Source organism: Megalobrama amblycephala, linkage group LG14, assembly GCF_018812025.1.
Source record: "Megalobrama amblycephala isolate DHTTF-2021 linkage group LG14, ASM1881202v1, whole genome shotgun sequence".
Lineage (NCBI taxonomy): Eukaryota > Metazoa > Chordata > Actinopteri > Cypriniformes > Xenocyprididae > Megalobrama > Megalobrama amblycephala.
Genome location: NC_063057.1, coordinates 12,665,864 through 12,689,745, shown reverse-complemented (window position 1 = coordinate 12,689,745; position 23,882 = coordinate 12,665,864). Strand labels below are relative to the sequence as shown.

The window sequence follows — 23,882 nt, the reverse complement described above, 5'->3', positions numbered from 1 at the left end:
TAACTGTCAAGCTAAGTGCAGAAAAACGCATACAGTGCTGTTATATATGGCAGCCATGATGAAGACTTTGATTTCAAACTGGTAGGAGCGGTCTGGAGGCCCGAGATCTGTTTATACTTTGTTTAAAACCCTCTCTCACATTTGTTCAGCTGGGTTGCTTTTCTTGGCGTTAAACCATGAGGGCCCAGCACTGCAAAATCCAAATCCCCCTCAACCAGGTCCTCTCTTGGCTCCATTGACGGTCTGCAACTTGCCAAGAAGAGATGAGGAAATATATATATATATTATATATACATATATATGTACAATGTAAAAAACACATCGAGGTCTAACTTTAGCATTAAGAAGTTTTATCCACGCATATTTGTTCTGCTCCGGCTCGTAACAACCTCTGATGCTGTTGAAGCCCCCATAATGCACTGCAACATCAGTGGAGTCCATGAGCCCAGAGCAAATTTTTTGTGGTTACTTATGGGATTATTATTCCCTGAGGAATGTGTATCTCTTTGTTTCAAGGGCATCTAGTTTGTGATTCATGGAATGGAGGGGTGTGTTGGACATGACTGTAGTCATTAAGTCTAAGTAAACAATGACTCTGTAAGTACATTGAAAATAAGGGCTCTTCTGTTCACATGATAAGAGGATGTTTGTGTAGTATTCATCAGGCAAGGTAATGTGAAGCATGTTGACGACCGATCTTTGTGGGACTTGGCTCTTTTGCAGTTGCTTTTCTCTTTTATTCTCTGTCTCTTTTTTTTTTTCCCCCATTATTCTTAAGGCATATTTAAATGCATTATTCAGCAGACTGATGTTTGACTCAAGGATTAGAAACACATCCATGCCATTTAGCCCTCATAAAACATGCAGCCTCTAACAAACCCTCAAGGATTTTCTCTCTCTCCCTTGGGCCATTTTTCTTGCTCACAGCTGAGACTTGAAGTAGATTAGATTTAAACTGATCCAGACCATGGATGCCCCGTTTTTATAGACAGGGTGCCTAATATAAGCTGGTCTCAAACCAGAGACAGTAACGTTAAGAGTCTGCAGGATCATGCAACAAAGCTGTAGACAAAATGTTATTTTCCTCATCGTTGCAAAATATATATATCAGCTTTGCCATCACAGGATTTCCTGTCCATTATAATGATTTAATCAAAAGCAGCTCATTAAGATGTTGAATTACATTGCTTATTACAGTAAAATGTGTTTTCAAAGCACTGAAGACAACAGTCACTGCTTTATTTCCAAATGTCACACATCAGGTGCTTTGGTGGCGCCATTTCAGATAGAGGGCCGGCATGAAGTGAATCCGAAAGGCGCCAGAGGTCTCACCTATTCTCATGGCTGTCGGTCCATTTGGCGTGACTCAGACTGGCGGGGTTTTTTTCATAAGGGCATCATGACAGATGATTTGTGAGGACACATGCAGTCAGAGATTGTGGTATGAGAGAACGTGGTGTCCTGGATAGCGGAGGGTAGGTGTCAAAATGTTTATCCATACCATGGAGAGAACATATGACAAAGCTACATACCACTCTATCCCCAAAGCTCCCAAACAGTGTATTATTAACTCCACACATCATTTTGAAAGAACTGCTGCAAAGCACTTCATGTCTACATGGAGGCTTGAATAAATCATCTAGTTCATCAATCCAAACCAGATGAGCTCTGAAGAGGTGGCTGAGTCTGTAAATCAGGCCAATACGAAGTGACATTCTGCATTCTGTGTCAGGGCTGAATCAGACATAAGACATGCCCAGAGTCAAGTCTGACACTTTAAGCCTGATCAGCAGCACCCAGAGCAGGTCAAGCACAGATCAACACTGTACACAAAATGAGATCACAGTGAATTCCATTGTGAGTCACTGCATGTTATTTTAATTTGGTACATTTCTCTTTAGATTCTGAATATAACTTGAGATTATCTTTGATAATCAGCATGATTTTTTTTGTAGTGTTTGGAGCAAATTGTGAGAGAAACTCACATTTTCTTTTGAAAACAAAATGCATTTAAAAATTTTAAAAACCTTTTTTTTTTTTTTTTTGGTTCATTAAAAATTAAAACAAAAGCAAACATTATACAGTACAGTTCAAAAGTTTGGAACCACTAAGATTTTTAATGTTTTTAAAAGAAGTTTCGTCTGCTCACCAAGGCTACATTTATTTAATTAAAAATACAGTAAAAAACAGTAATATTGTGAAATATTATTACAATTTAAAATAACTGTGTACTATTTAAATATATTTGACAAAGTAATTTATTCCTGTGATGCAAAGCTGAATTTTCAGTATCGTTACTCCAGTCTTCAGTGTCACATGATCCTTCAGAAATCATTCTAATATGCTGATTTGCTGCTCAATAAACATTTATGATTATTTTCAATGTTGAAAACAGTTGTGTACTTTTTTTTTTCAGGATTCCTTGATGAATAGAAAGTTCAAAAGAACAGCATTTATCTGAAATACAAAGCTTCTGTAGCATTATACACTACCGTTCAAAAGTTTGGGGTCAGTAAGAATTTTTATTTTTATTTTTTTGAAAAGAAATTAAAGAAATGAATACTTTTATTCAGCAAGGATGCATTAAATCAATCAAAAGTGGCAGTAAAGACATTTATAATGTTACAAAAGATTAGATTTCAGATAAACACTGTTCTTTTGAACTTTCTATTCATCAAATAATCCTGGAAAAAAAAATTGTACACAAATATTTTGTACAATTGTACACATTAAATGTTTCTTGAGCAGCAGATCAGCATATTAGAGTGATTTCTGAAGGATCATGTGACACTGAAGACTGGAGTAACGATGCTGAAAATTCAGCTTTGCCATCACAGGAATAAATTACTTTGTGAAATATATTCAAATAGAAAACAGTTATTTTAAATTGTAATAATATTTCACAATATTACTGTTTTTACTGTATTTTTAATTAAATAAATGTAGCCTTGGTGAGCAGACGAAACTTCTTTTAAAAACATTAAAAATCTTAGTGGTTCCAAACTTTTGTACTGTACTGTATATAGGTTTTCTTTTCTCCTTTGGTCATGTCTTATGTAACCATTAAGTGAGCCTGGATTGTCATTAGCGCACCCTCAAGAAAAAAAATTCATTTAGTAAGTAAATAAAGAAATAAATTTCTCATTAAACAAACCTATCAACATCTGAACCTCTTGGGAGCTGGAAATAATTTTCCATTGAGTAATTTGGTAATTTGGTCATTTGTTCGTTGATTTTTTTTTTTTTTTTTTTTCTGTGTGTGTGTGTGTGTGTTAAAATAACAGGAAAGGAAGAAAAATTGGCTCAAGGGCTTCGTTCCAGGTGCATCTGGTTTTTTGTACAGCTTGGCATCCAGACTGAGGTTGCTAATGGATCAATATCTATGAATTACAGTTCCTAGTTACAAATTCCTAGCAACATATAATCAATCTCTAAAATAAATCACACAGCGTTTCTTATGTCCATTGCAAATTCTCACTGTACTGATTGCAAAAAGACAAAAGCACACTTTTCCATAATCACTCTTGTGCCAAAATCTTAATAAAAAGCAACTCAAGAAAAAGAGTCACATTGAATTTCATGACACCAATTTGCAATGATTTTTAAAGCTAGCTTCACATTTCAGCAGTTAATGTCACATCTGAAAATCAAACAGGAGCTCCTTTGCATTTCTTCGCCTGAGAAACATATATGCAAAAGGTTTGCTCATTGTTTTTCCTCATAGAACACCAGTCATCGAAACAAAGAATGCTGAGAGTGAGGAGAACGATTAGCATTTCAGAAGTGTATCTATAATGATTTTACAGTGTGCGCCTATCCTACGGGATAGTTTGCGAGCAGAGCGTAGCACTACGAAGGAGCAGAGATTATATTCTACACACATTCAGCTGTTTTCGCTGGCACAGGTCTGTGTTTACATAGTTGTGGGAATGGTGAGAGATGCCATGCTCCTTTGTGGAAATCCACTGTGCTTGTGGAAACTGAAAAGCCGTCTACCTCAGCCCTGAGGTGACAAGCCACTTCCAAACTGGTTAACAAAGTTTAAAAGCCAAAGCTTTTAAACACAGATGTGCCTCTGGCATTTTCTCTGTTTAAAGTAACTGTCATTGCAGTGTGGTTTGTTTCCACTTAATCTGTGAGATCAGACCATTAAAGATGACCAAGTGCTTTGACTGGAGAATATGATTGATATAAGCAGGAAATATGTCATAGATATTCATAGTGCTGTGTTAAGTTGAGATTCTACTTGTGTGTTTGGAAGTTGGCACTAGGAAGCCATCTGTCAGTCCAAATATGGCAATGAGAAAGTATACTGGGTTGGAGAAAGTGGGGAGGAGAAGGTCCTCTGTGATTAATTAGAGATCCTGATGGCAAGGACAGGTGCAGTCTGGAGAGAAAGACTGGTGAACAGTCCTTTGGGAACAAAACACTCTCACACACACAACATTCTATCTGAGCACTTAGAAAGGGCACCTCGCTTTAAGCACCAACACTTTTAGATACACATAGACACTCGTTTATCATAATGCCATCATGTTTTGCCCTAATATTCTCTGCTAAAGGTAAAGGGTTACACTGGGGAAGAATTTATGTGTCTAACCATGTCTGTGCACTCACCTGCAATAAATAAATGTTAAATAATACAAGTATACTTTATATATTTAATCCCTAATGTTTTCTCTGCTGACTCCCGATCATCCAATTTAACTTCAAAAATTACTTTAGATAAACATCACATTTGTGTTTCATTTTTTGTTGTTGTTTTTATAGCTGAAGTAGAACTGTCTTACTTTTTACAGGCATGAATTTGCATTTACTTTTGCATTTGCACTTTTGGTGTGAAAGGGCTTCTACATTTGCCAAAAACAGAACCTTTATTTTTTGTTATTAAAAAACAAACAAGCAAGTCCAGCCCAGGGGCCTCATGTATAAATCTTTCCATAGATTTCATCCTTAAAGTGTGCGTATGCACAAACGCAGAACCTGCACAAAATTCCCTGTATAAAACGTAGTCAGCCAAAGATTGTGCGTACATGTATCTCCACCCCGTCTCTTCCCCATAACCATACATGGAGCTTACAACACCTAGTTTTTACTATGCATAACATCATCTGCATATCAATTCCATGCATATTCCCATTCACTTGATGATGATGAACCATGTTTAATGGTTAGGACATTAGGAAAATATGAGATACGGACTATGTAATATTCATTGCAAGGCCTTGTTTTAGAGTAAATAAATCAAAATTGTATAAAAGTTTTTAGAGAAAAATTATCAAAACTTCTGGATAAAGATTTCATGAAATTTCAGTGCTTAACTCCATTAATGAGAGTGGCATAGTTAATCTAAATGTGTATATCAGATCTGTTTCAATCAATCTGTTTATGCACGGTCTAGAGTGTCCATACGATGCGCACATATTTACGCCTAGTTTATTTCAAAGAAATCCCGATATGTGTGTGTAAAATTGCGTACACATATTTTTATGCCCATTTTGTGTGTACGCAACCTTTATACATCAGGCCCCAGGTGAGAAAAAGTAACACAAAAGAAACATAACAGATTACTTGCCATAAAAAGTAACTAAGTAACGCAATTAGTTACTTTTTAAGGAGTAATGCAATTTTGTCACTTTTTTACAAAGTAACTTTACCCAACACTGCTGGCCTGGCTACACTTTAGTCAGCAGTCACAGTGCTGAGCATGCGCTTGAGTTCCTACGGGTTTGTTCAGTGTCAGTTCTTGTTTGCATGTGTGGCAGGGAGAAAATCAGAGAGGGAGATGACACAGAAAGACAAATGAGGATAAGTGCACGTCTGAACAGATTGATGCATGCAGATAAAGATCAGCCTCTACATTGTGTACACTAGTTTGGAATGGAAGATGGAGAATAAAACGAAAAGTGAAAATGGATGGGGAAATCTTGGAAAGAGGGCCAGCCAGAAGAGAACAAAGAGAAAAGATCCACTACTATTCAAACGTTTGGGGTATTTTTTTTAAGAAATTAATATTCAGTTTTAAATCAACAAAAAAACTAAACAAAACAACAACAAGAACAACAACAAAATTATTAATAATTGAGCACCAAATCAGTGTGTTAGAATGATTTTTGAAGGATCATGTGACACTGAAGACTGGAGTAATGGCTGCTGAAAATTCAGCTTTCCCAACACAGGAATAAATTACATTTTCAAAAATATAGAAAAAGAAGAAAGGACACCACTATTTTAAATTGTAATAATGTTCACAATATTACTTTTACTGTAATTTTGATCAAAGAAATTCCCTTTTGATCAAAGGGTTTTTCATATGTTATGTATTTTCATAATGCTGCACAAACTGTATATTCTATCCCCTAACCCTTCACATCACAGAAAACTTTCTGTATTTTTAGATAAAATAAAATAAAATAAAAACATCACTTAGTATGATTATAAGCCGTTTTCCTCATGGGTCACAAAAAATATCCCCACAAGGACAAGGATTTCAGATATTGACATCTTTGTGGGGACATTTCATCCGCATAATGTAGGGTTTACCAGGACCACACACACACACACACACACACACAGTAAGACCTCATATATCAGAGATGGTTTTATCCATCAAACTTTTAGTGTAAGAAAAGGCAAAGGGAAATGAGAACAGCTTGAATCTGGAGAAATGCAGTGAGTAAGAAGTAAAAAAAAAAAAAGAAGAAGAAGAAGAAGAGAAAAGATAAAGTGCCAGAATTCCACAGAAAGGCAGACATAGTGAGTGAACAAGATTAAGGAATGGTTATCACACAGTTACAATGAGGGATAGACCAAAACAGAGTGAGAGAGACAGAAACCACTGTGACTGGATCTGCTTCAGAGACATGGAGAAGGGTCTCGGCAAGGCCCTATCCATGTAGAGTGTTTTCCCTGAGCAGCCGTTTCTCAAAGCCTCTCCTAGAGGTGAGGACAGAGGCCGTCTGGCACATGCTCAACAGATGTCTCTTCAGAAACTGCCTTTTAACTACAGGGACAAAACTATCTGTCTTGCCAACCTGGACACTCCAAAGCTAAGAGTAATTACCCTAGAAAACCAACCAATGGATGAAAGATTAATTTCAGACATAGTTAGAAATGATAAAAAGTCAGCTGCATGCATCATTGCTTTATGTTTTGAGAGTCTGTTTTCTTTTACCTGTCATTCGAAGTTGAACTTTTTGTACAACCCTGATTACTTTGAAATTGGTGTTCATTGCTCTAGGCTTGCATTATTGGGTTCATGAACAATGGCAATCCTTCTTACTGTAGGATCTGATTAAGCCTTGTAATGCATCCATTTTAACCGACTGAACTATAAAACACAGGGTTTAACATCAGGCTCAGACATGTGTGCACAAATGTGAACTCTGCTATGTCATCACACCATCCTTAAAGGGATAGTTCACCTTAAAATTAAATTGATCATCATTTATTCACCCAAACATCATCATCTAACTCAAAAGATCTTCTGCAGAATGTCCAAACTGGAAATAAAAGGTAGTTACAACAATAATTGTTTTGTTAAGTAAAATATATTTGCAAGCCGAAAAACAAGATGTCTAGGGGTTAATTAATCAAAAAAGCAACATATATCATATGGCGCTGCAAATGCAATTGACCTCAAACAAGCCATGACTCCACTAGAGAGATGAACTTACTCCAGAGAGAGCAAAGAAACAAACTCCAAACAGACTAATTAAACAATTGTCAATTGGTGAGGAAATAATTGTAACTAACTAAATGAGAAAGAAAGAAAGAAAGAAAGAAAGAAAGAAAGAAAGAAAGAACTTTTTCTCTTCTAGATCTTCTGGTTGCGGGTGGTCACAGTTAGAGGAGGAGGATATGGTTCAGGGTTTCACGGCTGCAAGTTTCACACCAAAAGCAAAGCCCTCCCCTTAAAGTGTCCTGTGACCACTGGGTCAGAGAGGGATCAGGAGAGAGGCAGAAACTCAAACCCAGAGAGACTGAATGGGGAGAGCTAGACTTCCTCCTGATCTTCACCTCAGCCTGGTGCAGACAGCCTATTAGAGGCGCTCACAGTCTCACAGGCCGGCTTATCTCAGAAACATGAGAGAAGCCGTTTGTCAGGGGAGCGGGGTGCGATCCTCCCAAAATCTGCTTTGGATTTTGGTTACAGCCTTCGGTTCGTTTTAGCTGTGAGTACTTGCAGAGGCTTCATATAATTGAAGTGTGAGTCTGATGATAGTCATGTTTTCTATTTTTATTTTTTCTAAATTTACCAGTACCACTAAAGTTTAGGCATTTGAGAACAACAAAAAAGAGTTCATGTTCTTACTGGGACTACTGTAGTGTTTGATCTCCAAAGTCAAACACCATAAAAAATTGCTGCATGAGCTCTTCAAATGCATAATTGTCAGAGCATCACAAAAGACAAAACAAAAGTATTGCATAGTTGTCTTTAGCGCGTCACCAAAAAACAAAACAAAACAAAACAAAACAAAACAAAAACACAAAACACAAAACACAAAACACAAAACAAAACAAAACAAAACAAACTGTTTTAGGCTGTTTGAAGTACATTTGTTGTTCATCTCAGTTTCTCTCCTACATTTCCCTCTCCGCATTTGCATCCCCCCTTTCCCTCCTTCCTATCCCCTGACTCGTTGGCCTCTGCTTCGCCCTTGGCTCTCTTATACGACTGTGACATTCCACAGGACAACCTGGAGCTCTGTGACGCCCTTCACTTCCTCCCTGCCAAGAGGGGAAAACAACCTTCACTCCAAGAAGCCTTTTAGCTCTGCGTCCAAAACGAGAAAATCAAGATCAACCTACATATGCTGCAGATTAGCAGCTATTCGCAGAACTAGAAATAATTTATTGCAGCTAAACAAAGGTTTTAAACTTTTAAAGTTCAGTGCTTTTAAAAGAAAACAACTGTCTGAAAATTTTTTAAAAGCGCATGATCAAATGCACAAGTAGTCAGAGGAGATGTATTTGAGACAGACCTTGGGATGGTCTGGTGTCTTCTTCGATTTCCCCGTCTTTTTCACTGTTTGTTTCTCAGTATTCCTCAGTAAACATCAACCCAAAAGACGAGACCCTGCCCTACCCCCCATCCTATCAAACCACACTATTTTACCACCCAAGGCTAAGCAGGAAACAATTTAGATATTTGCTTGGTCCTGTCCACAACCACCCACAATTTGTTTTACATTCCAATCAATGATCTTGCACAGTTCCGGTTAGTCTTCCAAGTATCAGTGATAGTCTCACCCTGGGTTTTGTTTGTTTAGGCGGTTTCATAAGTACTGAACTGAAATCCATAGGGTTAATATCGGTTTAAAGAGTGTCAAAAAAGATAATGATGTTAATGAGAGATCTGGCATTAACAGCCAGAGTTAATGCTGCGGTTTTAGTCAGCAGGATGATAAACTGTAAAGAAATGAAGCAGTGCCAGTGACAGTAAAGAACACAAATCAGGTGTAAAACCACACTTGTCAAAATGCCAAATATTTCCCTCACCAATGAAAGAGTGGAAACAATGTGTGACCATGAGCGTTAGAGTTCCACAACTCTGAAACAAACATCTCCAGCAGCACTTGGCCTCTGAGTTCACTGGAAATGAAAACTCAATTTGCACTCATTATATGGAAAACTCCACAGCAGTTCAGTTGTACTCAACTGGAACCAAAGAAACAGAGAAAAACACAACTTTCAAGCCTGGTCCTGCACACTGACTTTTGCAGCTCTATAGATCATTTTAATGACACTGATTGTTTAAACAAACATTTTTGGCAAAACATAACTTTAGAGGTACAGTGGGGGGAAAAAAATAGATTTTTAGGATATTCTAATATGCTGATTTGGTGCTGAAGAAACATTTTTATTAAATGGTTGTGTTGCTTAATATAAACAATTTAAACAAAATTGATTGTCATAAAATAATTTGTAATGGGAAAAAATGTACTTAAGTAAAAAAAAAAAAAAAAAGCATTTTCCCTTGTTGTCTTTCGGAACCCATTGTTTCACCCAAAAATGAAAATTACCTCATGATTTACTCACCCTCAAGCCATCCTAGGTGTATATGACTTTCTTCTTTCAGACAAATACAGTCGGCGGTATGTTAAATAATGTCCTGGCTCTCCCAAGCTTTATAATAGATTTTAAAGGCCAAAAAAGTGCAACCATCCATCATAAAAGATATCCACACGGCTCCAGGGGGTTAATAAAGGCCTTCTGAAGCGAAGCAATGCATTTGTGTAACAAAAATATCCATATTTAAAACTTTAAAAATGAAAATAAGCTTCTGCCAGACGACGTACGCATACTGCGCAATTCGACTCGCGCCAAATGAATAACACCTGAAGCGATGTATGACGCAGGATGTAGGAGTAGCATAAACCCAGACGACTCTTGTGGTTCAAACAAATATGGCTGGGCAACAAACTCAAGCTCCTCTTCTCTTACATCGAATTCTCGTTTTAGACTTCTAATTCATGACCGGTGTTTTGTTTTGCTCTATCCTTCCATGTTTGTTATGCGTCGGGTCAGAGTTCACTCTTTCGCCATAAATCGATGCATAAGGCCGTCTGTCAAAAGTTAGTTATTTTAGTTTTTAAATATTGATAATTTTCTTACACAAACGCATCGCTTCGCTTCAGAAGGCCTTTATTAACCCCCCGGAGCCATGTGGATTACTTTTGTTATGAATGGTTGCACTTTTTTGGGCTTCAAAATCTCATCCTCTATTCACTGCCGTTATAAAGCTTGGGAGAGCAAGGATATTTTTTCAATATATCTCTGATTGTGTTCGTCTGAAAGAAGAAAGTTATGAGGGCGAGTAAATCATGGGTTAATTTTTTTGGGGTGAACTAACCCTTTAATATTTGATGGTGAAATTTTAAACAAAAAGAAAAGAAACCACAAACTGCTCCAGTTATAAAAGTTCCCTAAGATAAACAGACTGTCCATTTACAACAAGGATAATCTGACCTAATTGAGAAATGTTTGAAAACCCTTGGCTTGGTTCTTAGTCCTTGACATTAAGTCCCCTGAAATCATCTGTATCCGGACCTCAAAAGAGCAGCTGACTTCAGTATGTGCAGCAAACTTCCGTTCTGTCAATTATATCCAGAGAACAACGCTAATTAAAGCCTCTCTAATAGGGCATAGAAGGGACCAGATTGACTTTATGTGATGGGCAGACCAGGCGGTGAAGTATTTAAGTGTGCTTGACCTGTTTTGAAAGTAAGTCTGGATCCTGCACCAAGAGTCTAATTAAGGTTAGATTGGAAGTGAACTCAGTAGGAATGAACTGAAGCAACAAGACTCCTAAAAGGGATTAAGGAGGAACAAGAATACACTGACTTTCCATCACAGGTCTGACAAAAATAACAAATGGCAGGAGCAGTCGAGTCCATGTGTGTGTGTGTGTGTGTGTGTGTGTGTGTTTTTCAAGACCCCCAAACATATTTTACACACAACTCATCCTGTACCAGAAACAACAGATGCAAAATCTCAAATTGGATTGCTCCTTGAAGTGATCAGACTTACAATTTTCATGCAACCACCCAGAACACCCTAGCAAGTTCACAGGCAAACACTCAGACAAATTAAAAAATTTAGTTGATCTGATATTTCACAGGAGTGAAATGAATAAACACAAAATATTTAAAAAAAAAAAAGTTGTTGGGAATAGAAAGTCGGACATTTTAGCTGACTCAGACTGCATGTATAGGGCAATGTGTTTTACCCAGAGTAATAAGAGACCCTCTTCTCTGCCCATCAACAGGCTCTTTGTTTTGGTCAAAGGGCAGAGTTTAAGTGTGTGAGGTACACAGAAAGCAGGGTGCATAACTGGTGCTGGTCTGACTTAACACCCCCTCCCACCTCCTTAATGAAACATTAATGACTTCTTGCCATGCATTCTTGCCAGGGGCTGAATATGCAGGAAAGAAATGAAAAGAATCCATTGGGTTTTGTTTTACAGAGACATAAGTCATCTGAAAAGTCTATAAACCTACCGACCCTCTCACATACTACAAAATGGATTACTGGGTCACAACCCAAACCTCAGACTATCGATTCGGCAACAGCGTGAAGGAGTGGTTTACCCCAAATCATCACGCATACAACGTATAACTCATGTGCTACATGATACGTCATGGCTATTTGAGTAGATCCGTTTCTGATATTCTAACACCCTCAATGTAATTAGATCACTTGCTACTTTTGGCAGGGTTCAGATTCTTTGTTAGATTGATTGTGGCACATATGTGTAGTTTCACTGGCTTTGAAGCCATCTTAAACCACCTTTGAAGCAAGAAGGACACAAAAATCGATGTCATGTCAGTTCAGAAAGCAACCCCTGACCTGCAGCATTTAGAAAACAAACTACCTGAGATTTGATCTGTCCTGATGTTGGGTTTGACAGTGTTCTACTACTAAGGGTCAATGATGCGACATTCATTTTTTTTTTTTTTTTTTTTGTCTTCTCTATTAGTTTATTCAAAAACACATTAAAAACCCAATTAATACACTGATTTTGCACATACATTGTCTTAGATGAGCATGTTTTTAAATTATGAATTAAATTCATTCTAATTGAGCAAACTTCTTAAAGTAACACCATTAGTTTACTTTCAAATGAAATTTACCCCAAGCCATCCTAGGTGTATATGACTTTCTTCTTTCTGACGAACACAATCGTAGAAATATTAATAAATATCCTGATGCATCTGAGTTTTATAATGGCAGTATGCGTTACCAAACGAGTATAAGCTGAAGAAAGTTTCTCCATCCACATCCATCCATCATAAACATATTTCACATGGCTCCGGAGGGTTAATAAAGGCCTTCTAAAGTGAAGCGATGCGTTTGTGTAAAAAAAAATCCATATTTAACAAGTTATGAAGTAAAATATCTAGCTGACACCAGACTGCCTTCCGTATTCTTCAAATAGCTTACGCTGTACGTCCTATGGCTTCCCTATTCAACTTACGGAACTGACGCAACGCCAGTTACATTTTTTCCATAATTTCGAATTTCGGAAGGCGGCCTAGCAGAAGCTAGATATTTTACTTGTTAACTTGTTAAATATGGATTTTTTTTTTTTTTTTTACAAAACTGCATCACTTCACTTCAGAAGGCCTTTATTAACCCTCAGTATTTAGAACTCAAATATTTCAAGTTAAGAGCAATTAAAATGTTTGAGTACAAAATAAAAATCTGCTTAACAGTTAAAGTTAAAATAAAGTTCTGCTTGCTTAAACTTTAAATTTCTTAACTTGTAACTGATTACCTCAAATTTTTTGAGTTTTGCCAACTTATTCGTGTTTACAGTGTATAATAAATGGTCAAGGGCAATACGACTCTTGAAATATCAGATAATTTGACCTTTTCATGACAAAGCAAGGTTAGTTTAAGATGTAAATGTCATGTGGCGTGACTTTATTAATTAATATAATAATTCATAATATTTGCAAAAAAATATATATATATTTATATAGTATACTTGTATGTTTTACAGAAAATATTTTACTTTTTTTTCTTGTTAATTACACCACATTTTTTCATGTTAAATCATTAAATAATTTTTTTCCTTGAAAATAAAAAGTTTTTCAAAATCATAGGAAATTAACATGATTTAAAAGAGAGCATCTTGGCACATTTTAAACTAGACTTTTCTTTATCGTGGACAATCTTATGTCACTGAGCCACAAACATCTGCGTTCATGAAGCACAAAATGGCAGTTGGGGATAGACTGACCCCTCTCTCTTAGTCAGATGTGTGCTCTGCAGAGTTAATCTGCACTTCCCTTCGCTCCCAGCATGTGTATAGTCTTACCTTTTATGCCCCACTGTAAATAGGATTAGTGTTTCAGTTGTCTGTGGGATACATAAAGGCCTAAAGCGCTGTTAGGGGTCCTTGTCTATGAAGAGCAGGTGGAGAGAGGAAAGAGATAGGGAGAGAAAACGATCTACAAGCTGACTCTACGTTTTCAATTGTGGGAGGTGTGCGTATGTATGTGTGTCCGTGTGCAGACTTAAGATGAATAGGGGAGATAAGCCTCTGAGATTAAAATGTATGGTAGAAAGGGGTTTCTGCTGTCATTGTGTAGCCTATGTGTGTTGGGGGCAGCCCTGTAAATTAGGTCAGGGGCCCAGGCCGTCTGCTGTCAAGAGCTGCGGAGCCGGTTCTGTCAAGGTGTCAGAAAAGTGATGTTTCTGTACTCTAAAGCTGTAAAGTGAACGTCTCAGTGCAAACACACACAGTAACAAGGTGCTGATGGACAAGGACAGATGAGACAGTTGGCTGAAGAAACTCGGCTGAGTAGCATTAAACTGTCAACGTTCCAGTTAATGCATTGAACTAATTGCACTTTGAGTCATCGGCAGGACAGGAATTCTGGATGTGCAATAACTATTTGATTGATATGAATCAAAGTTCTGTCACTTATTTTAAATCTTCAATCAAACATGGTATAGGGTGGAGGGTAAGTGCCCTTGAGCGAGCCACTTCACTTTGGGGAGCCTCAAGAGTGCAGTAAATCTCTCTCCTTGTCTCCCTTTTCTTCCAAGACATTCACAGTGCCAAAGAACTGAGGTGACATTTGCCCTGAAAATATGGTGCTTCAAGACTTGTCGCATCAGGTTGATGTCAGGGACATGAAGTGTTATTGGTTCACGCATGTCTTGTCATTGACGTCAGTACTGCTGCGGTGCATGTTGATTTAAATATACACAAGCACAGAGATGAGAGCTATGGATGCTTTTTGTTTGTGGACCATTGTGGTTGTTTATTTTGGGTGGTGGTGGTGGGGGGGGGGGCAAAATTCTCAATAAATAAAGGATTTTTCAAAGGATTAGTTCACTGTCAAATGAAAATTAGCCCAAGCTTTACTCACCCTCAAGCCATCCTAGGTCTGTATGACTTTCTTCTTTCTGATGAATGTAATCGGAGGAATATTAATAAATATCCAGACGCATCCGAGCTTTATAATGGCAGTGAACGGGACCGATGAGTATGAGCTGAAGAAACTGCATCCATCCACATCCATCATAAACGTGTGCTCCAGGGGGTTAATAAAGGCCTTCTGAAGCGAAGCGATTCGTGTGTGTAAAAACAAACATATTTAAATAAGTTATGAAGTAAAATATCTAGCTTCCGCCAGACCGCCTTCTGTATTCAACGTACAAAGAAAGTGTACAACTCTTGCAGTTCAAAAAGCTTACGCTACGTCCTACGCCTTCCCTGTTCAACTTACGGAAAAAGTGTAACTGACGCGACGCCAGTTTACATTTTCTTCGTAACTCGAATACGGAAGGCGGTCTGGCGGAAGCTAGATATTTTACTTCATAACTTATTTAAATATGGAATTTTTTTTACACAAACGCATCGCTTCACTCCAGAAGGCCATTCATTTAAAAGCTAACTAATCCTTTAACTATAAAAGTGTGGAAGATGAAGATATATATATATATATATATATATATATATATATATATATATATATATATATATATATATATATATATATATATATATATGTTTAACAATATGGAATAATACAAATCAGCAAGAACTGTATAATTGCACAAATGTTACTTACAAAATTCTTGCCATTTCTGTTTCTACTGATCAAAACTAGTGTATTTTAATGGACTCTAGAAATGACTATTATAATATTGCCAAAGAGATTTTAATTGAGGATCATTTGTGGCTTTATTTACAAATACAAATAAAGCATATGTTAAGTGTCCCTAGAACATAATTAGGATGTGAACGGGTGAAGATTCCGATTTCTCCACTACATCGCATCAATCAATGTGCGCTTTTGCGCATTCATTCGTCCGATGATGTTGAATTTACTTTGGACCCCTCGGAAAGTGAGAGAGGAGAAGAAAGAATGTGAGTGAGTGTTTGGAGGGATTGGTGGGGGCCGCGCGTCTGCGCCAATCAGCGCAGAGTATCGCTCATGTCATTTTAGCGCACTGAACACACGGGCTCTTTAACTGACTGCAGACTGCATGTTTACTCATCGCAGCTGGGATTCAAACTCGCTTTCTGCGTCTCCGCTATGCTGACCCATTGGCTTGCGCTATTTGGATACTGAACAGCTCCACGTCCTCTACAAGATCGCTGGTTTACTTTCTATCATCTGGACTCGAGCAAATGACACCAGTTGTGAATATTTTCTAGCAGCAACGGAATAAATCAGCACATTTCGTCCTCGTAAGTATGTTTGTGCGTTCTGCATGCCCTTAAAATAGGTTGATGTGTCTTGTTTTAAATGTTAAGGGGTCGTAAATATCGATATCTAGTATTATAATGTGCATATAAACACGGGAAAATCAGAAACAATCTTTTTCAGCTGCGTAGCATGAATTTTAAAGGGAATAAAAGGGAACTAATAGCCTACGAACTGTATGTGCGCGTGTGGGTAAATGACAAATGAAAAGATAATAAAAAAGATAAATATTTAAGTTAGGATCTTAAAAGAATGTAATCGTTTTCTTTTCACACGAATACAAATGTTGGTTATAGCCGACTTCGGTTTGCCAGGCAATTTTAATATTTTTAAAAACAAAATTGCTTCACTTTTTAAAAATACATAATAATAGGCTAAGTAAAGAAGAAGAAAAAACATGCCAACAGACTTTCCAAGTCTCCGGACAGTTCAACCGCTTAGACATTTTTACTTTTAAGATGCGCAATTCGGAAATTGAAAACATTTTTGTATGCATGACATTTTTAATGTAGCCTATTTAATTGTATAGCCTAACTCAATAAATGTAGAAAAAAAAAAACGAGCCACTGACCCGTGATCGCTTTAAAAACACCCGTCTGACTTAATAAACACTGGATGTAATTATAATTATCTGAAAAGAAACTCAGACTCAGTAGCTATATATGTACATGTGTAACATCACTTAAACTGTAGTACCTACCAACTACTGCGTAAAGACGGACGGTGGGTTACAGCATAAGGATGTCTAGTGTGAAACCCTGCGGGTCTCCAGATGTGTGTGTGTACACACACTCAGCTGTTCCTTGTCACTCAGGTCAGGTCACTACCGGCATTAAAGTTTCTCTCTTTCCTGTCAATCAAGGTGCCGTTTGTCTCCTGACCTGTAGCTCACCAATCCATGACCCAAAGACTCAACTTTTCCATAATAAAAAGAAAAGAATGCTGTTAGTTGTTAAATACTAGCCGTTGGGGACCATTTCCATATAAGGCAAAAGAGACTTTACCTTCGCGGCGGTTCTCTGTTGAAAGATCTGTGAGCGCGAATTTGACGGAATGACGCACGTATACCTTTCGTACTTGCATTATTTTAATAAAATACACTCTTAAACCGCATAATATCAGTATCTGTATCTTATTTCTGAACGTGAGGAAGTTTGTAGGCCTACATTAGGTGTTGGTGTCCCCTAGTGGTTGCTCTGTTAGTGCAGATTTGGCCTGACGATGTCATCGTGTCCGTTGCTCAATTTCAAAGACCGTTGCTCAGCAACATATACGAAGAAAACGTAATGACAACACTTATTCGCTTAATACATTTTTTTATCCATTTCATAAACATTGTGATCCCCAGATAGGCATATATTTTATCCTGTAGGCTACTTTAAGGAATAGTTAACCCGAAAATAAAAACCGTCATCATTTAGGCTAGCCTACTTACTCATTATGTTTTGTGATAGGCAGAATGATAGCATTGCATCGACGAAAACGAATGATTAAAGTACATTTTGTTTCAACATCTCACAAAAAAACTGTCAAAACAGTTTTTTTATCTCACATAATGCCAGAATGAGGACTTTTGGCGGGTAAACTACCCTTTTAAGCAATGCCTGGTATTTTAAAAGAGACTCCAGGTGGGAGTGAATGACAAACCAGTTAACTAGACCCCTGGGGCTTCTCAGGTGACTTGAGTGGAAGTGGCAGATTTCCAAATGTGGCACCGAACAGAGATCTGAGATAGTTATGTAAAGACTCGGTTAATAGATGATCAATTATGACCACATGTGAAGCTCAGTTTCAGCTGACGGTACTAGAGAGTGATGTAGTGTGTCCTCGTGGGTTGGTCTATATCTCTTAGTTGTGTCTGAAGTTGTTTAGTTGACTACTATGGACATTTTTCAAATCTTGAGTACAAGAAATCAGGATTGTATTGGGAAAAAAAAAGTCAAACAATTTAGACAGTGAATGGATAATGTGGTTAAAGATAGGAAAATGCTCTAATCTAGAGTTCTGTATTGCCTAGAACTACACATTTTTGGACATAAAACAAAATCAGCATTATTTAAACTTTTAAAGTTCAAGTTATTAGTTAAGCTAGAGCCGTGTTAGACGATCATCTTACATGATAAATAAATTTGTCTAGTATGTGAAATAAAGGGATATTTGTGTGAGAACAAGTCTGTGTGTGTGCGAGTAGCCACTAGAACGACAGAAAGAGCGATTCTAACCCCAGATCCCAGCATACAGGATATGCTCTGAGGAGTGCTTGTATATGTATCTGTGTTGATTTACTAGTGGTGAGCAGAGGAGGTTCACAGTGCCCTGTTTATGCTGGGAGGCCCTGACGTGTGCTCACCTATGCAAATCACCCTACACCTCAAACACATTTGGCAGCTTTCTATCTCTTCTCTTGCCCGGCCTGTGAATGCTGCCAAGCATGGAGAGGGGGACAGAGACAAGCTGCTCTTTAGTTGAGCTGAAAGAGTCAAACAGTCGGATTCTGATACAGGCCAGCTGGTATTTAAAGTAGCAACTTTAGACAACAGATATTTCATCAGATAGCAATGAGAACAACATCCTAGTCAAGCCAAATCGTCTAAAGTCAATGCAAGTCAATGCTAGTAGCTGTTTGATTGTATACATAATTTATGATGACAGTCTTTAGAACCAGTTTAATTATATCGACAATAAACAAAAAGAGTGGGAAATGATCAGCAAATGACGCAAGCCGGGTTCAAACTTGAATCATCCACATAAGCACCACAGCTCAAAAAGTATAGGACATGGCACTTCACGATCTGATTTTTTTTTTTTCTATTATATATACACACTACCAAGCAAAAGTTTGTGGTCAGTAAAGTTTTTTTTGAAAGAAAATAATACTTTTATTCAACAACAATGACATTAAATCCATCAAAAGTGACAATTCTTTTGTAACTATGTAAAAGTCACACAAAAAAATCAATTATTTTCAACATTGATAGTAATAAGAAATGTTGCTTGAGCACCAAATCAGCATATTAAGGATCATTGTGACACTGAAGACTGCAGTAATGGCTGCTTACACTTTAAAATATATTTAAAGGGATAGTTCACCCAAAAATGAAAATTTGATGTTTATTTGCTTACCCCCAGCGCATCCAAGATGTAGGTGACTTTGTTTCTTCAGTAGAACACAAATGATGATTTTTAACTCCAACCGTTGCCATCTGTCAATCAAATAATGCTAGTGGATGGGAACTTCTACTATAAGAGTAAATAAAACTTGCATAGACAAGTCCAAATTAAACCCTGCGGCTCGTGACAACACATTGATGTCCTAAGACACGAAACGATCGGTTTGTGCGAGAAACCGAACAGTATTTATATCATTTTTTACCTCTAATACACCACTATGTCCAACTGCATTCATCACTCGATTCATTTGGTCTGATCGCGCTCTGACAGCAGCAGTGATGTCTCGCGCATATACTTCAATGAGAGCGAGACATCACTGCCGCTGTCAGAGCGCGATCAGACCTTACTAACGAGTGCTGCACGCGGTTGGACATAATGGTGTATTAGAGTTAAAAAATGATATAAATACTGTTCGGTTTCTCGCACAAACCGATCGTTTCGTGTCTTAGGACATCAATGTGTCGTCACGAGCCGCAGGGTTTAATTTGAACTTGTCTATGCAAGTTTTATTTACTCTTATAGTAGAAGTTCCCATCCACTAGCATTATTTGACTGACAGACGGCAACGGTTGGAGTTAAAAATCATCATTTGTGTTCTACTGAAGAAACAAAGTCACCTACATCTTGGATGCGTTGGGGATAAGCAGATAAACATCAAATTTTCATTTTTGGGTGAACTATCCCTTTAAACAGTTTTTTGATCAAATGAATGCAGACTTCTTTCAAATTAATAAAAAAAAAAAAAAAAAAACTTACTGACCTAACACTTTTGCACAGTAGTGTAGCAAACAGCAGAAATCCTATTGGAAGCTCTGGAAAGCTGATCACATGCGAGCACAGAGAAACTGAGAAAATGGAAATTACCCACCATGACTGACAGCTTGTAGGTCAAAGCACTTGTCTAGCTCAGTGTGGGAGATGCTTGAGTTGTTTCTAATTATTCCGTGCCTGAAAATGAAACACAAATGTCTGGCCTTGGCTCACACACGAAACCACATCATATTCACAGCCGTGTTGTGGAACAGGGGGTCGATATTAAAATGTCATATCACCACAATCCAACTTGAAAGAATACATAAGGGAGGAGACAAAAATTGTGTTATGAGTATGAGGTAAGAACAAGTCAAATCTTTTGCAAAGCCAAGGGATCAGAGTAACTGATTTCATTATTTTTTTCCCTTCTTGTTTAGTTTTTTGTAAATGCAAGTGAGAGCAAGTTGATTTGGCACCGCAGTAATTACCCACAACAGGCAGTATCAGAGCAGGAGATTAAAGGCAGGTAATGATTTGGCTCAGTCAGACAGACGGCTGCCGGCAGCTGCCTTATAATCAGAGTGTGAGGATGAGACAAGGTAAACATGTGCGGCAGACGTTCAGCAGCTGGCCGCTTCCGGCAGCATGGAGATAAGGGCATCTCAACTGCTGCGGAGATGATCATACAGTCATCCTGACAGCTGAAAGGCGGCATGCTGCCTGAAGTACAGTTGTTTGGATTGAGAAGTAGCACAGATCAATGCGTCTGCTGGCACGATAACTAATTGGCATTGTGATTAAATATACATTTACGTTACAACTGTAACTGTAAAAGCAGGTGTGATTTTTAAAATACAGATTTTTTGGCATGTGTTCAAATGGATTTCCTGCTTAATTTCTCCTCTGATTACTCTCATGTGAATGTTGTCACATTTCCAGGCCTTAAAAAGCCAATGCTGATTAACTCGCTGAGCTAATTCAATCAGCATATGCCTTTTTAAGTACTTCGTTTTCTATCTTTCCTTCTTTCTCATACACATTTGAGGTCTCTTGATCTCAGAATGTTCTTCTGTGCTGTAAAAAATGGATAGTAAAATAAAATAGGTGAAATATTCTATCAGAGCCATGGCCTAGTATGCTCCAACACATTCAGCCAAGGTGCAAAAACGGGTGACGTGAATTCAAATCGGATTGCGACATTTGCCAATACTGTCCTTCCTATCATTTTTATATTGGATAATGCGTAAAAATAAGAAGTGCCAAAAAAAAAAGTCCACAAAGTAAACAAATCAAATGTAGACACAAGGAACCCAATGTAAATTTGGATTATGTTGCTTTTAGACTTAAAGTTGCAATGAAACGGAGGTAGCGACAGATCTTTTTTCCATATTGAGGCATCTGAGTGTACCAGATTATCCCAAAAAAAACAGGTAGGGTGGGGATTGTATTTTGAGATGTGGCTATTGGAAGGGAATAAATGATTGGATCCAGCATACGTTGCTAGAGACAAGACGTTTTTTTACCTGAAGATTGAGTTATAACATTTTTATTAAACATTATGTGAAGAAAATTAATTAAAAATGAAACATAAATGGACGAATGCACAATAAAATCTATAACATTTCAATTAGAAAATAGATACATTTTCATTTCATACCGACTTTAAAGGTGAAGTATGTAAAAGCAATGGGAAAAATCATGGAATTTTATTGCTCAAAAGGTGTGGAAAATCTATGAACAACTTACTTATAATCGTCACTGCATATTAAGTATTTTAACATCAAAAACAGAAAGATACACATTTCACCGTTGAGATACTGTAATGGCTTTTTCCGCATAGCGTGGGATGGAAGACATGCTTATAAATTTTCTGTGGTTTACTAATGAATGCTTGGGGCTTTCCAGCACACTGCAACCAAACAGAGATTTTATTGTGTGCTTGTTTGGCTAGTAAAGGTATGGGGGTTTAATAGCTAGCATAAGTAACAAGTTATAAAGAATCATCCTGTGTGCTATGAATGAACCCCCGGAAACCAGACCGTTTGCTTTTCTACGAAAAGAAAAACGTCAGCACAAGTTTCATTATCTAAACGCGTTCAGCTGTGAAATGCAACATGCAAAGGCTTGTTTTGGAGTCTCATCCTTTCTGCTTCTATGGTTTTCATGCCATGAAGCTGCTGAAATTCACACTGTAACCTATATATGTGTATGCATGCATGCGGTTTACTTGGCTGAGAAACCCAGAATCCCCCTAAAGGGACAATGACATCTGTTTGGAGACTGAGGGCTTTACCTTTCAATAACACTTGTTGCTCCTCAGAGAGACATGATGGAGATCATTATACATTGCACTCCCATGACCCATTTCTTCCATGCCTAATGAGCTGAAATGTCTCTTTCTCTCTCTTGAGTATCTGCAGATTCATTTAAACAGATCTCAAAACATCATAAATAAGATGACAATATACAGAGCAAAGTAGAACAAATTATGATATCAGTGTCTTTGCTGCACCAAAGATGTAGGGTATCGCTTTACAGTAACCACATGCCCACAAAAAGATTAGGCTACGGCGGAAGTAAAGCTTCAGCCCAGGTTTAAGGAACAGAATAGCATTATTTTGTCAGAGGGGCCCCTGACACAGACAGGCATTATGTGAGGATTACTATATCATCCCATGGTGTTGAATTACATATTATCACCGCCACCCCAAAGCAGCACTATTCTAACAGGTATAAATAGCCTTGCAGTGAAAGTAAAGTACAGTCTTGTTTGTCAAAAAGTAGGGTTGGCGATTAGCACCAGGCTTGTCATGTTACCAGCTTATGAATTATGTGAAACAGATTGGATTGTATAACAGCGTATGTGTGTTTTAAGACCAAACAATCAACCTGCCCTGGGGGTCTAGTGTCATTACTGTTGCATTCTCCCCCCTTTGGTTTTCTGGCTTGCATTTCCCTGCTGAGAGAGGAGTAATTACCTTCCAAATGGGGATGATGCAAGATAACATTCACAGTTGCACAATTTATCATCAGAATGACTGAGGACTGTGTTTGGCACTCTCGAAGCGGTGTGTAGGTGGCCTCCGCTACATCCCCATATCGCTTACTAACACTTGACCAAATGTGCCAAAAATAGGCTTGCTAACTTCAGCAGATGAACATAATGGATACTCATGGTTTCATTTAGGATTTTAGGACCACAAATGCTATTTGAGATTTAAAGTCATGATAAAATGGAAGTAGTGTTAGATCTTTTCTTCCGTACACTCTTAAAATGAAGGTTTATTATTGGCATCTATGATTCCATGAAGAACCTTTAACATTCATGGAACCTTTCCATTCCACAAAAGGCTCTTTATAGGTGGAAAAAGGTTTCAAAATGTTATTCACACTAAGAAAAAAGTATTCTTTTTAGAACTTTTCACTGAAAGGTTCTTTGGGGAACCAAAAATGGTTCTTCTATGGCATCGCTGCAAAATTAGATGGAGACGGATTACATGGAGGTGGATGTAATTTTGACTGCATTAAATTTAAAAAAAAAAAATGCAGGATTTAAGCTGACAAAATGATTGGAGAAGTCCGGCATACGTCACCAGAGAGAAGTCTGACATTTCACCAACATTTTGATTAAAAGTTCCTAAAAATTAAAAAATTTAAACACACATGGAAGAATTGTTCAGAATTCCAATCATTAACATGCATTTAAGAAATAGATTTTCATTTAATGCC

At 37.6% G+C, this 23,882-nt stretch overlaps 1 protein-coding gene and 1 long non-coding RNA gene across 2 annotated transcripts in view; one reads left to right on the top strand and one right to left on the bottom strand.

The window, feature by feature from the left end:
- Positions 1-19,285, bottom strand: part of LOC125246461 — a 25,675-nt gene extending 6,390 nt beyond the window's left edge. Inside the window, exons 1-2 of the long non-coding RNA XR_007179883.1 lie at positions 17,234-19,285; positions 16,930-17,144 (exon numbers count right to left, since the gene is read on the bottom strand). This is a non-coding gene — a long non-coding RNA (uncharacterized LOC125246461). The remainder of the gene's footprint in view (positions 1-16,929; positions 17,145-17,233) is intronic.
- prickle1b (prickle homolog 1b) overlaps positions 15,899-23,882 on the top strand; it is a 23,848-nt gene continuing 15,864 nt past the window's right edge. The window contains exon 1 of the mRNA XM_048157428.1: positions 15,899-16,213. The gene's annotated coding sequence lies outside the window, so the exon portion shown is untranslated. The remainder of the gene's footprint in view (positions 16,214-23,882) is intronic.